Genomic DNA, 15,126 nt, shown 5'->3' with positions numbered 1-15,126 from the left:
ATTCATTAAATGTTACGGAAATCCCAGTTATTTGATGTGACCCTTGCCCTAGTGGACTTTATGATCTTACTTGTGAGTTAAGATTTACAAAATTTGAAGTCCAAACCTCCTATTTGATAGGTGAAGAAACCGAGACGGTGATCTGGGATAAGGAACTTCACCTTTCCATGCCTCGGTCTCTGCTGTGACGTGAGGGGTTGAATCAGGTGTCTACGAGGGCCAACAGTTTATGATTTCTGAATTAGAGAACAATAGTTGTTAAAATAGAATTTTAATATAGGTGCCATCTGAGGTAATGAAGTGATTACCTCTAATGTGGTAATCATTTTAAGATTCAAGTGAACCCGTGCTTCCTCTAATGTGTCGGAGAATTTGGAGGGGCAGTGACTTATATTCCCCTTGGATCTGAGCTCCTGCTGGCACTGAGTTTCAGTTTGTGAGTCATCTCACTTCAAGCATATGCCAATTCTTTTCTGTATCACGTGACCCCTGACCAGACACTTCCTGATCCCCTCATTTTCTGAAATTCCACTGGCCCTAAAATATATGAGTAGCTGAAGGTTCAAGGCAATGGAAGTGGTTCATGCCCTAGGACTACAGCAACCTAAGATATTCGAAACCCTTGCTTTTAACCTTATGGGGGATTTCTCAGCAACTCACTTTCTCTAATTGTCCCTCACCACGCTGTTCTGCTGTCTCCCCTCCCTTCTCTGGTCTCTGGCCCCCTCCTCATTGGCTTCTTGCCTCCCTTCCCAAACACCTGTACCCATCTCTTCACTTCACTTGCTTCAAGTCCAGATCCCACCCTGGGATTTTCACTTCCCTCAAGCCTTCAAAGTTCCTTAAAAGGAACTTTGCTGCTTGTATTTAGAATTAGAAAATTCACTCTTTTTCCTTAATTGGGGGCTTGGGCTCTGAGCTTCCTAGAACCCAAAGCAAAGAGGGGGAATATCCATTACAAGGTTCACTGTGCTTATGAATTCAAAATAGACCAGCAGTTGTTCAACATAAGCACAACTTTTTCTGGCTCTGAAAACTCTCCTGCAGTTCATGATAATTGGGGGAGGGGGGATAGTGTAGCTATCACTACCCCCTACCTGCCTCTACTGTGGTATACCTAGCTCAATTAGTGACTTTTTTCAAGGTTAAGTCCTGTAGAAGAACATTATTAATTCCCTACACTAAAAGCCTTTATTGAGTGCCAGGAATAATGGTTCAAAATGCTGGATAGAGAAGAACACAAGGCAGAGATGGTCCCTGGCCTCCTAAGCTTACAGTAGAGGTGGGCACGGGCAAGCAGGAGGTCAGCTTTGATGCATAACGTGGTGTAAATGGGAAAACACAGGAGAGCCTTGACTAGTCTTGAAGGGTTGGCAAAGGCTTCCTGGAGGAAGTGATACTAAGATGAGGCTTAAAGGGGAAGTAAGATTTATCTGAGCAAAAAGAGGGGAAATGAGTTCCAGGCAGAGAGAAGAGCCTGACAAGATGCCTGGAGGTGAGAGGGACGGCACATAGGATTAGGGACTGTAGCAGATGTCGTCGTGAGGCACGCAGATCCCCTTCTCCAGGACAGCACATCCAGCCCCCGCTGCTGCTGCTGTGGTGTTGGCTGCTAAGGGCCCAGCTGCCCCCTTCCCAGGGGAGTTGCTCTTAGCTGACAGGAGGCACCTCATCTGGGAAGTTACAGGCCACTGCCCCCTCCTGCACCCCCGGTCAGCCCATAGCCAATGAATGACTAATACAGGGATTCCAAAGGCTGGTCCTCCTGCCTGGGGGTCGGGGGTGGGGAGAGGTGGGGATTGTGGCTGTGTGCTTGAGCTAAGACAGAGGCAAAGGGAAATGGTTGAGACTGAAATCTCCAGATGTATTTGGTCCAAATTTGAGCCCCATCCCATTAGCAAGTTAGGGCTCTCCTGACTTAAGTTACTGCTGTTTTCAATAAAAATTCTCATGAGTTATATCCATTTAGATTTCTGATGACTAGGATCACAGTTCATAAAACTCGACCCTGGTTTCATCCAACTTTCTGAACTTGTAATTAAGGACTCCGAAGACTCAGCAAATCATGACATTTGGGTCAAATCGCTCTGAGCCTCAGTCTCTTTAAAAAGTGGGAATAATAATCCCTGCTCTCTCTGCTTGATCGGGGTATAGCTAGAATAAAACGTACCTCAAGAATCTCTCATGTCCTTTGACCTTCTGGGACATGAGGACAGGAATGCCTGGATCACAACCACCAATATCCCCAATACTGACAATGCACCTTCCTCCCACCAAGTGAGAAGAGTCTGCTTTCTGGTTATGACTCAGTCTCTTATGAGTCTGATCAGTGTGAGTCAGTGAAGAGACCAGCCATGGATGCAGCGACAAATGAAGTTTCTGAACCTACAAAACCAGTCACTAAATCAAGACACTGACACTCTCAGAGACTAACCTGGAATAGTCTCCTGTTTTCCTCTCTCCCTTCATCCCCTAGAGATCAGGGCAAATGACCTACCATAGTAGAACAGGACGGGAGCTGGATCTTGAAGGGTGAGTGGAAAGAACTCCAACAAGACCCACTTCAAAGCAAAGAAGCAGAATATCTCCCCACCGATACAATATACTTTTTAGTTTCTTGCTCCCAGGCAATAAGTATAAACCATGAATTAAAGTTAATTAGTGTCCTTCTAGAAAATGCAACTGTAATTATAGACATTTAAGTGCATTTAATGCATTGGAGGAGAATCAATTGTTCCACAGTTCACAGAGGGTCCTGCTGGCTGGAGGGTAAACTCCGCACCTCCAGTAACTTAATCATCATTAGAAGTGCATGGGGCTTCAGGAAATCTGGATCTCAGGAGACCATGCATTCCCCATAGTGGAGAATGGAACATTCAACCTTCAACGTATTGGAAAACCCCAGTAATTCATAGTGAGCTGGATGCCAAAGTCCCCTGGGGTAAACCTGTTCTTTCCTTGCCTTTGGTCTCACAGGCACCTTCTAAGTGCCAAGCACTAGGTAGGAGGGCTACAGACAGTAAATCAGACATACACGGTTCCTGCCTTCTCAGAGCTTATGGTCTATTTGTCAAGGATGGACAATAAATCATGCAAAACAAGTCACTGTGGAAAGTGTCATATAGGGAATGTGCATGGGCATGATTTCCTGAAGAAAGTGACTTTAGTCTGAGACCTAGAGGATGAAGAGAGTACACAAAGCATGTTACAGGCAGAGGGCTGAGGGGAGGGGAAACCACAATCCAGGCAAAACACAGCAAAACCTGGAGACAAGAGAGAGCACGGCTCATGGAAGGATAAGAGGAGCTCTGTGTGGCTGGTGTGGAAGGTGTGAGAAGGAAGTGGCCAGAGGTGGACTAAGGAGCGAAACAGAGGCTGAGTCAGAGAGGCTGATGGCGTTTGTACTTAAATCTCAGCACAATGACAGACCCTGGATGGTGTTACCCAAGCGAATAACAAAACCTGGCTTTGAGAAATGCAGAGACTTCTACTGTCCTCTAGTATTTCCAGGGAAGGAAATGTAGCTTCCTGGGGTTGTTTAGTCTACCGTGTAACTAAAAGGAAGTGTTTAGCTGTACCCACGACTTTTGCTCTTGGCCAACTTGGGTCCCTACACACTCCTGCCTTAAAGGCCTGGGGTTAATTCCAGCCCTTAGTGTGGCGTCCAGGGCTTTTCTCTACCTCTGCCCCCCACACCTCTACCCACTCCCACCCCGCAAGTCTCAGCCCTCAGCCCTGCATGACTGACACTCAATAAATATTTTCAAATGAAAGGAGGACAGATTGCCTCTGGGCTTCTATCTCAGCCGCTCACAAACGTGCCTCCAGGCCTCTGAGCTTTGCGTGTGTTGAGCCCCTCTCTCTTCACACCAGCCCTCGGACCCACAGAAGCTCTCACTGTTCTTCTGCCAGGTGGGCTCAGAAATCTCTCCTCTAAGAAGCCTTTTCCTCTGGCAGCGCTGATAGAGCCTCGTCTGGGTCCTCTGGGCTCTTTCTACACACAGTTGATTCTTGTTGTTCACAGTAGGTAGATTGTATAAAGTCTTCGCGAACACTGGGTTAGCGATCACCCAACCATGGCTCCCAGGGGAAATACGGGGTTAGTTTTCTGTGAGCTTCTGGTCACAGCATCTTCATCAACCGATCAACGCATAACGTTGTTTTACGTGTTGCTATTTAAAGATAACTTATTTAATCCATATTGTTGATTCATTAACACAGAACTCACAGCCAACAGCGCTACAACTCATGCTTGAATGAAGCTGGTGTAACATATGTAATTTCAACTTAAGGCATATCATAGCCTTCTTGCGCTTAAAGAACAGTAGCACTTCAACGCCACGTTTGGGGACCAATTTAAACAGCGAAATTGATCTCAGAGAGGCAGCAGTGAGTGGTGGTGTGAAGCGAGATCTTAATTCCCCGCCCAGGAACTGAACCTGGGTAGCCTGTATGAAAACCAGGAATCCTAGTCACGACACCCCCCTGGCTCTTTCCCTCAGTGAAAAATGCCTTTCTCACGCAGGCAAAACTGTAAAAACAGGTACAAAGTTTAGTATTAGAGCCATAGCACACAACATGGGAGAGCACACAGAGAAACAGTTTGTTTACTGAAGATAGAAGCAAGGCAGAGATGCACACACAGAGAGGAAGGGAGTGGGTGTCCCCCCTAATAAGGAGGAGTGCAGTAAAGAGGCAGTTATTTATAACACAAGCTTCATTCAAGCATGAGTTGTAGCGCTGTTGGCTGTGAGTTCAGTGTTAATGAATTGACAATATGGATTAAATAAGTTATCTTTAAATAGCAACACGTAAAACAAAGTTAGGCGTTGATCGGTTGATGAAGATGTTGTGACCAGAGGCTCACAGAAAACTAACCCCATATTTCCCCTGGGAGCCGTGGTTGGGTGATCATTTATACAGGGCAGTTCTTCCGGGTCTTTGTTTACCTTTGGCCAATTATCTGGTTTCTCTTTCCACACCTGACCTGCCCTAGGGCCCTCCCCAACATGCGTGTGCAACTCTTCTCCAAGATGGATTACAGCCCAGAGGCCTTAGCATCACCTATTATGGGGTGGTGCCCCCTCCTTTTTGATCCCCAAGGTGCAACGTTTCCCTTGCCCCAAGGGTGGGAAATGTATGACCTCTTGATCTCTTAACAGGGTTTATTCCCACTCTGGCCCTGCCATAAAAATGTCCAATGTCTGGTTATTTACCCTATTTCTGTCGCTGGTATTTATATCGAGGTGCAGATCTTGAAATACAGACAGGAGTCCGGTCATAAACGTGTAGTCCTGAAGCCCATTTGTCTCTTGCTTCAGGAAATGTAAACAGGAGGCTGGTAATGAATGTCCGGCCTGGAGCCCACCTTCTTCTCACCCCAGGAAGTGTGAACAGGAGGTCAGTTGTAAATGTCTAGCCTGGAGCCCATCTATCTCCTGCCTCAAAATCGCCAACAAAAAGCACAAAAATGTGAAAAATGTGACACTTAATAGATCACGAAAAGCACACTGCATACAGTAGGATTGCTGGAGCAAGAAGGTAGAGAGAGTTTGCCTTGTTCAACCCCAGCTAAGAATGTGCGTGTTGACAATGGACATTTTTCACTACTCTGTGCCTATCTAGGAGTGATCACAAAAGCACTGCAAGTCCTGATTTTAGGGTCACAAATACATTTTAGGGAATAGGCGAATCCACAGATGTGGAATCTGTGAATATTGAGAATTGACTGTATCTTTATTATTCTGAATTGAAGTTAGTAACTGATATTCACTTCTTTTCTTCCAACAGTGTGTAGTGACTACACTGTGAGCTTTTTGAGGAGTTAGCATACAATAGGAAATAATGACAACAACTAACATGGAGAATTTAATATGAGGTGTGCATTTTCTCATTCAGTTCTCAAAGAATTCTCTGAATTATGTACTATTATTATTCTCACTTTACACATGGGGAAACTAAGGCTTAGTGGTGATAGTAACATTTGCCTATGGTAACATAGTAAGTAGTAAAGGCTGGATTTGCGCACAGGCTATCTGACTTGGGAGCCCACATGCTTAATTGCTGGGCTATCCTGCCTGTGAATCTAAGTCTTTGTGGAGAACTGCCTGAAAAGGAAACACGAGACCTTCAGCATAATCTTCTGGTCAGCCCCTGAGAGTGGCAGTCAACCCATCTGGAGAGGAAGGAGTGGCTTTTAGGAGGAAGCAGAGACGATGGCAGGAGCGCTCATGGGTGGTCCCCCAGATGACTGAATTCACTCATTGGTTTTGATGTGGAATCTGGCCTCTGTACCCCAACACCGAATTAAATCTCAGAGACAGAGTTTTGGGTGAAGTAGAAAAGAATAGCTTTATTTTTTTGCCAGGCAAAGGAGGCCACAGGGGGCTAATGTGCTCAAAACTGTGTGTCCCAACCTGGAGGGGGTAGTGAGGAGTTTTACAGTAATGGTTCAAAGAGGAGGGCGTGGTCAGCTCATGGACATTCTTCTGATTGGTTGGTGGTGACGTAAGTGGGAGTCGGCATTGTCAGCCTTCTGGTTCCAACTGGTCTGGAGTCTACCTGCTTGTGGGCCGCATACTGTTAATTTCTCCCACCTGGTGGGGGAATATCTGCAAAATGGCTCCAAGATATTTTTATGTATATTCCTTGAGGGGGAACCAGGACCCTGCCCCAAGCCTGCACTATTGTTTCTTGACTGTTCTTCCCATGTCTCCGTGTCCCCTCCCTTCCCTAATTAACAACTGTTTGAACCTGCCTGTTGGAACTCAGGGAAGGTCATGGAGGCTGAATGAAGTCTATTTCCTGTAATCAAGAAATGGGGGACACAGAAAGGCTTCTGTGCCCAGAAGCCCTACAGGGTCCTGCTCGGTTTCAGTTTGAGGAGACAAGTGGCCAAGGCTGTTGTCTGGAAAGAACGGTTTCTGCTTATGGGTGAAATGTCTATACTTACCTGTGACAGTGAATTGTCCAGATTGGACCTGTTTGCCTGAAGGCAGTGGCATAGGCAGTGCACGGGCCTTGCTGGGGACAAGGCAGCACTAGCATGATAAAGCTGGTACCCAGACAGTGAAGTTTGGTGCCCAGAGGGAGCATGATTTTGGAGTATGAGGGCCTTTTAGGTAGCAGCCTGGTACCTGGTTATGTCAGAAGTGGTAAGATGGTGCTTCCACTACCAGAGGTCTAGAAGGCCATGTTTAGCCCGAGAGGAGCCTCTGTAGGGCGGACACCTCAGCGATCATCTCCCATGCTCTCTAGGATCAGAGTGGGGTACTCGGACCAGGCCAGAGCCCTAGCTTTTGGGTCATTGGCCATTATCTGTCTGACAGTGTGACCAGGCTGCTGGGTCTTGAGGAAATGGCTCAGGGAATAAATGAGTATAAAAAGAAATATCATGTTGGGTACAGGGCCATCCATAACTCCTTCCCTCTTGGAGGGAACTAACACCCAAAGCCCTGTTTGTGGCCTGGATGTTCTGATTCTGATACAGCTGCGCTCTGCTCTCAACACATATTTGTACCACTCACACGCTGGGCTGCTCACGGGCCTCCGGTGAGTCCTTCCAATGGTCACGGGAGCCAGGGAGCCAGCTTAGACTGTCTGTGGCTGGAAGAAGACTCTGGAATGTCTCCAGTGAGAGCAATTTACATACCTCAGAGCAAGTTGTCAGATGTTTCCAGGAACAGAAAGGCCAAGATCTCTAGAGAAGGGACGAAGGGACGGCCACTGCCTGTGCAGATTCTCCTTCTGCCCAAGGGAGTCCTGGCCTTTGTCTCAATCCCTCCACAAGGTGCATAATGCACTAGCTCTGCCCAGCCTTTCCCTCACGGCCCGCTGCCACCTGCCGTCGTTCTGATGACTTCATCTTGGCAAAAAACCGACCTCCTCCCCACCCCCAGCATTTCTCAAGGAACTGACCCTCTCAGGGACCATCACTCCTCTCTGTCCCTCCTTCAAGGGGGGCATGTGAGGATAGGGTCAGGGTGGGTACTGACCCCAGCAGGGGATGTTTCCACCTTTAATGAATTTTCCCTTGATCGTAATTTATATTATCTAGGTCTCATCTAATTTCTCCAGGGTCTTAGGCTATGGACTTGTGATCATTTGTACAACAAGAGTGGATGTGGTCAAAATGAAGAAGTGGGTGAAATCTATCTCCATTAACCTACACCATACAGTTCTCTTCCTTCTCCAGACACTTCCTGCTCCAGATCTGCTGCTCTCTGTGCCTTCATTTTTCTCCCATCCAGGTTCCTTTTACTGTTTTGGGTGCTAGACCCTTGGGGCTTTCACGATTAGGAAACAGTGTATGAATATATAACCCAAATACATAAACCAAATAAAATGAGTGACCAACCTCCACCAATATTACCTTAACATGAAAAAAAAAAAACAACCTGACTCCAAAAACATTGAAAAGTAACACAGGCGTGTTCAGAGGTGTCCTGAAGCAGCTGTGTGTTATATTGCACCACATAAAGAAAGACTGCCAAAAAATTCTCCTTTTGAATCTCTTTCTTTAGTTCCATTCCTCACAATAGCAGATTTTCTCTCCTCTCCCTAAAACTTTTCTGCCCCAAGCACCTGGCTGTCGCTTATGCCTCATGGTCCAGCCACCCCACTGTGGGGATACCTTTTCCCGCCTCCTGGATATTCTTCCCTCTGTAGCCCCGTAATCTGCTGCATCTTCTGGGCTTCTTCAGTTTTGCATTTTCATCCTTTTTCCCACTTGTCACAATAAAAGCCTGGGAATAGAGCAACGGAAAGAGATGTTTTGAGGGTAGTAAGGAAGGCGATAAGAGGAATGGGTCACAGCCATGGTGTTTTCTGGCTAAGATGCTTCTTCTCTAATGCATGTGTTGGGGGGAGGTATGCAAAGTGTTTTGTCCCACTCAAAATCCTTGGCTCCTTTGAGCTGTACTAGTATTTCAGATCAGTGAACAGAGCAGGGACTTCATTTTGGGAAAATCTTCTACCATTCTTAAAATCATCCAGCGAGCATGCAGCTTCTAAGTTTTCAAGCTATCTTGCAAATGGATCAGTTCAGAATCTGGCTCCTGACTTCTGTTCTAGTATTTCCTCTATCTACTTGCCCACATGTTTCCTTCACTCTAACCTTGCTTGATGACTAGCAACTGTCTTAATGCATCATGCCATTTTATGTCAGAACGCCCTCCATCCCTCCCTTCTCTATCCTATGCTCTCTACAGTAAATGTCAGTCACTTCTCTGATTTCCCACTAGATTGTTTACTCCCAGTTCCTAAGGAAACTGACAGATAATGGGTTCTTAAAGATATTTCTTGTATGGATGAATGAAAGAATGAATGAAAGAATGAAGAGTTATAAAAAGATTACAATGTATTTCTTTTTTTAATATTTTAATTTTATTGGAGTACATTTGATTTATAGTGTGTTAGTTTCAGGTGTACAGCAAAGTGATTCAGTTATACGTATATTCATTCTTTTTTTCGATTCTTTTCTCATATAAGTTATCAAAGAATACTGAGTAGAGTTCCCTGTGCTATACATAACAGTGTATTTCTAAGCTTTGGTCAAAATTTAAAAAAAAATCATTATAGTGAAAATTGTGACTGCAAGTAAACCAGTACAATGAATGACTTTTTCAAGTCTAAGGATTAATGTCATTCTTTAATTTTGGAAAATTGTCAGTTTATAATCTTATAGTATTTTATTTCCCCCATTTTAACTATTCTTACCAGTTGGGGCACCAGTTATACATATGTTGGACCTTCTCAGTCTATCTTCTATAACTTCATTTTCATTTTTCTACGTATTTATCTTGTTTTATTGCATTCAGGGTGATTTATTGTCTTTTCAGGATAGGCTATGCTATGCTGCACACCAAACACACTCAGAAGGCAGAACAAAAGTTTATTTCTTGCATATGTCACAATCTGAAGCAGGTTGGTGATCTCTTTTGACAGGTATCCTCCAAGATATGACTTTCTTCTTGTGGTGCTGTCATCAACATGTGGTCTTCATGATCTCCAAGGGAGCAGATGGTCATCCAGGTTGTTTTGTGGCCAGGCCAAAAAGTGACAAACTTCACTTTCATTCACATTCCAACCACATGACCCTGATATCACTGCAAGGGCATCCAGGAAATATGGTTTTCCTATATTCTCAGGAAGAGGAAATGGAATGGGTGAGCATGTAGCCAGTCTCTGCCACATTCATTTAGTTCTCTTTCCAATATACTGATTCTCTTTTACCTTATCTAGTCTATTATTATCACATTACTACTTTTTTGACTCAATTTTTAAATTTTCAATAGTTTTTGGTTCATTTTTATATATAACTTTTCCAATTTAATAACCTGTTGTCATTTTAAGTATCTATTTCTTCACTTATTTCTTTGAGGATTCTAAAAAATCTTGTTTTAAATACCTGGGCTAGTCACTCCATTTTTTTTTTTTTATAATTTCCTTAGGTGTGATTTGTCCTATTTGTTGGATCTGCCAACCAGCTCTTATTATGATTGATGTCATTATATGCTTTGTAATTTTTGTATGAAAGCTGATCATGCATGGGAATTTTTTCCCATGCTTGCTCTTCCCTATTGAATGATTTCATTGTAGCCTCAGCCTGATCCTCTGAGATGCACAGCTCTGACCTGAGTTTCTGTATAAAGATGTAAGCATTTTGACCCATTATGTATAGTATATCAGCTTGATCCAATATTTGATCCATTATATATAGCACCATTTTTGGATGCCATACATAGGCCCCATTCCTGTCACTCCAAACAGAAATGTTCTAAAAATTTAGTTGTACTATCTTAGTCCCATTTCACTGGTGGATACCTTTGGCTTGGCCCCAGGATTCAGGCAGGAGCTGGATTCTGACTCCCACTCCCAGGATGCTCTTGGTACCTTTCTCACTGAACGACTGAAGCCCTGGCCTCCACACCTTCTAGCTGGCCCAGTTTTGCTTGTACTGCATGGCTTCAGCTCCTACCTACTTTTTTTTTTTTTTTTTTTTTTTTTTTTTTTTGTGGTATGCGGGCCTCTCACTGTCGTGACCTCTCCCTTTGTGGAGCACAGGATCCGGACGTGCAGGCTCAGCGGCCATGGCTCACGGGCCCAGCCACTCCATGGCATGTGGGATCTTCCCAGACCAGGGCACGAACCCGTGTCCCCCGCATCGGCAGGCGGACTCTCAACCACTGTGCCACCAGGGAAGCCCTCCTGCCTACTTTTTTAATAAAGGGTTTCTCTATCTTCTCAAACAGAATTAAATGTGCCCTCTTCTGTGTTACCCAGCACACAGTATATTATGATTATCTATGTATAGCCCTGTCATCTTAACTAGACTGTAGGCACATTGAAGGTAGAGATTATGCCCTATTTGTCTTGCTGCCCCAGTGCCTAGCACAACAGCTGTAGATTAGTGAAACTGAATTTGAGGGGTTTTAGGGCCTCTTAAGGAACCCAATTTTTTACTGTACACAGAAATGAGTCTCCATTGATATAACACGATGTTTGTGGAAGACAATTTATAGACACATAACCAAAAGGCATGTGTTTGGACTCTGAAAATGATGTTCTGATCTGCCTGTTGGTGTGCTAACTTGGGCAAGGCTTTTTATTTGCTCTCATTTTGCTCCTTTGAAGATATAATTGCTTCTTGGTTCCATATTTCTATAGCTCATTACACTGTTCCATACCATTTCATTCTGAAAATAAAACAAAATAGGATATTTAAAATTAATGATGTGGAGCACAGCTTTTTTTTTCTCTCTCTCTCTACCTCTAGGCAGAATTAGTAAATGGCTTCAACACCAGCCATTCTCTTTATTGGAAGCATCTGGGTTTCATTACAGTAAGAAAAATCACTGATTACAAGGGGAGAGGCCCCAGACCTATGTTTCAAAGGATCACTGGGATGTTTATCTATTCCTACCACCTCCTTCCCTTGTCCAGCAGGCTTGGGATGGCTACTTCTGTGTCGTAGTAACAGAAGTTGGTTTTGGAATTTGGAGATTCCTAGTATAAGGCTTTCCACATTGGCTTCATTTTCAAAGATTCAGAAAATGCACAGTTTCTTGGATGACACAAGATCCTATGGGGCAAAGCTCTGTATCTTTTGTGATTGTCCCTGTCCATGAAGAAACTAAAGTATCAGTGGGGGTCTATTGATCATGTTTTCTAACTTATGAAGGTAGTTGAAGGTTTGTCCTTTCCCCCCAAGCACCATAACTAGTTTAAAATGGAATTTGCAAAGACACACAATGTAGCCACCATATTAGGGGGTGGAAGATTCAGTGAGAGGTGTTACAAGTGTACTACTACTAACAATAATAATAGTATTTAGCTTTGATCATGAGTTTATATACCAGGCCCTTTACTTATCCTATTTCATTTGGACATGTGTATGCTGGAGAAATGTTATTAAAGATCTTTCTGTTTTCTTAAGCTTGGTTCTCTCTTCCATCCCATCTGACCGATGTAGGAAAATCTGACTTTCCACTCTGGTGATCACCTTGCCCTTGGAAAACTTTAGCAGGATTAGGGGAAACAGTGGAATAGGATCCCTTTATATACTTGTGTGTTGCGGTTCATATTAATTATAAATCTGCAATTGCTGAAAATGCAACTCATATTGGCTTAAACATGAAAGGGAATGTACTTGTTCACATGCTGAAAGGACTGGAAACACCAGGCTTCAGTCAAGGCTTTACCCAGCAACTCAGGTTAACACTGAGGACCCAGTTGCTTTTTTTCCTCCTCTTTGCCTTCCTCAACTTGTATTTCCCTAAATGGCCACAAGATGGCTGTAAGTAGCTGTGAGCACTAAGGACTTGTTCAAATCCAAAAGAAAAATAAGGATCTTCGGGACGTTTCAAAGGAAGAGCGAAGCCATTTTCCCCAGAATCCTTCAGAAAATGTGTCTTTGTTTTCACTGACCCTAATTAGGTGAGATGTTCATCCCTGTCACGGTGGCGGCGGAGGGGTGCAACCTACGGATTACTTTAAGTCAGTCAGGGTCCATGTCTTGAATCAGTGTGTGGTCAGCTTCCCCCCAAGCACATGAGCTGCGTGAGGGAGGGATGTACATCCAAATGGAAATCAAGGCACTGAGTCAGAGGGACCGGATGGCAGGTGCTCCCAAACAGCATATTTCTTCAGGAGAGAAGTGTCTTCACTTTCCCTTCTCTGGGCTTGGAGGGTAAAGTACTGGGGACTCAGTCAGGACAGGGATGAGGCCCCAGGAAAGGAAGCCCGGAGTAGGCCAGCCTCTAATCTAGCCCCGGGTTGGAGAGACAAAAAGGCTCACTTGTGTCCTCCCAGCTCACCGGGTTAAGACCTTCCCTAAGTAACAGTGTGCATCGGCCAGGATTCCTAGTCCACGGGGAGTCACATGGACTAGCCTAGTGGGCAGCTGGTAGGCAGGGGGTGTGGAGATTCAGGATGTCGGCCACCTTCTCGCATTTATCACCACTAACCGTGAAAGAAGCATCAGCAGATCAATACGAATATTCACCAGTTTTATGATAATAACTCAATCAGTGAACTTTCCTGTTCCTTCATTTCTTCATCTGTAAAATGAGGATAATGGGATCCTGGTAACCGCCTTGTTTATTTTATGTTGAGGATTTCAAGAGGGAACGTTTCTGCTCTTTGTCCCATGTTTCAGTCTTGGCCCATAACGGTGGGAACTTCCACCCCGCACCCGCCCCCGCTGGCTTCTCTTTCTTCCTCCGCGCTAGCCCTTCGCAAAGGAAGGCGGAGTCACACATTTGATTGGTCAGCCCTCTATCACTCATAAGTTACACTGGAGGGCGGGGTTATGTATGAAGGTGGTATAGGTCCGCTCCCGTACTTGGTGCAGCCCCTTGCTGTGGGTGAGTGGACCAGTCAGGACCTGTTCTGGCACACCTAGACATCCTTCCCCATCACTTCTCGTAGTGAAATTGGTACGCAGAGCCCTTGGGGGAATCCAGTCAGCTCTCTAGCCTCAGGTGCCCTGAGGGTGCAGCTCTTGCGTTTGGATATGAGTTTGGAGAGAGGAGACCCCACTTTGAAGTGAGCTCATGGTCCCGCATTCAGCATTTACCAGACCTTTGTATTAGAATATTAGCTTCTTGTCCTGCCAACTGTGAAAACTAGTGCTCTTTCCCAGTTGGCTGTTGACCTTTGTGCATGGCTTCCTTTGGCAGGAACCCAGGTGAAGACTTGAGGATAATGGGCAAGGGAGGAGAGAAGATAGAAGGAGGTATCAAGGCTTAGCCTAGTCCTCTAATGCCCTATTAGGGGAGTGGTGCCAATGACACGTAATTCTATATTTGAAAGTATCTGAGAAGTTAAACCAAGCACAAATGTAAGGTAGCACTGGGCCCCAGTTGATAATGTAAGGACTGATGCTCTCTCCTGGGAACTGGCCTTGTACAGATGTCAGTTCTGTAAGAAACATTTCTACTCCAAGCACCAGAACCTTGATTGTTAGCTGGGAGATTTTTCTCTTCCAGATGTGCTTGAATAAAAATGTACTATAGTACTCCCCTCTTATCTGCAGGGGATATGTTCCAAGACCCCCAGTGGCTGCCTGAAACTGTAGATAGTACCAAATCCTAGATATACTATGTTTTTCCTCTACATACATACTTATGATAAAGTTTATGTATAAATTAGGCACAGAGAGAATATTGGAATTACCAGCATCACTACTATTATACTTTGGGGCCATTATTCAGTGAAAGAAGGGTACCTAAACACAAGCACTGCAATACCATGACAGTGGATCTGACAACTAGACAGCTACTCAGTGACTAATGGGTGGAATACGTTGGACAAAGGGAGGATTCACCTCTTGGATAGGACAGAGCTGGATAGTGAGAGATATTATCATGCAACTCAAAACAGCGCTCAATTTAAAACTTAGGAATTGTTTATTTTTGGAACTGTCCATGTAATATTTTCGGGCCACGGTTGACCACGGGTAATTGAAACCACGGAAATAGAAAGGGCCATATACCACTGTGGCATAAGATATAGGCACTGCTCGGAAGTTGACTGATGTCCCCAACTTGGACGAACAATGCGTAGTAGATCTTTTCTTCTTCCTCCTCTATGAGAAAACACATCTTCTTGCTAAGTCTGTTTCCT

Source organism: Delphinus delphis, chromosome 8, assembly GCF_949987515.2.
Source record: "Delphinus delphis chromosome 8, mDelDel1.2, whole genome shotgun sequence".
NCBI classification, from domain to species: domain Eukaryota; kingdom Metazoa; phylum Chordata; class Mammalia; order Artiodactyla; family Delphinidae; genus Delphinus; species Delphinus delphis.
This window is presented reverse-complemented; position numbering follows the sequence as displayed.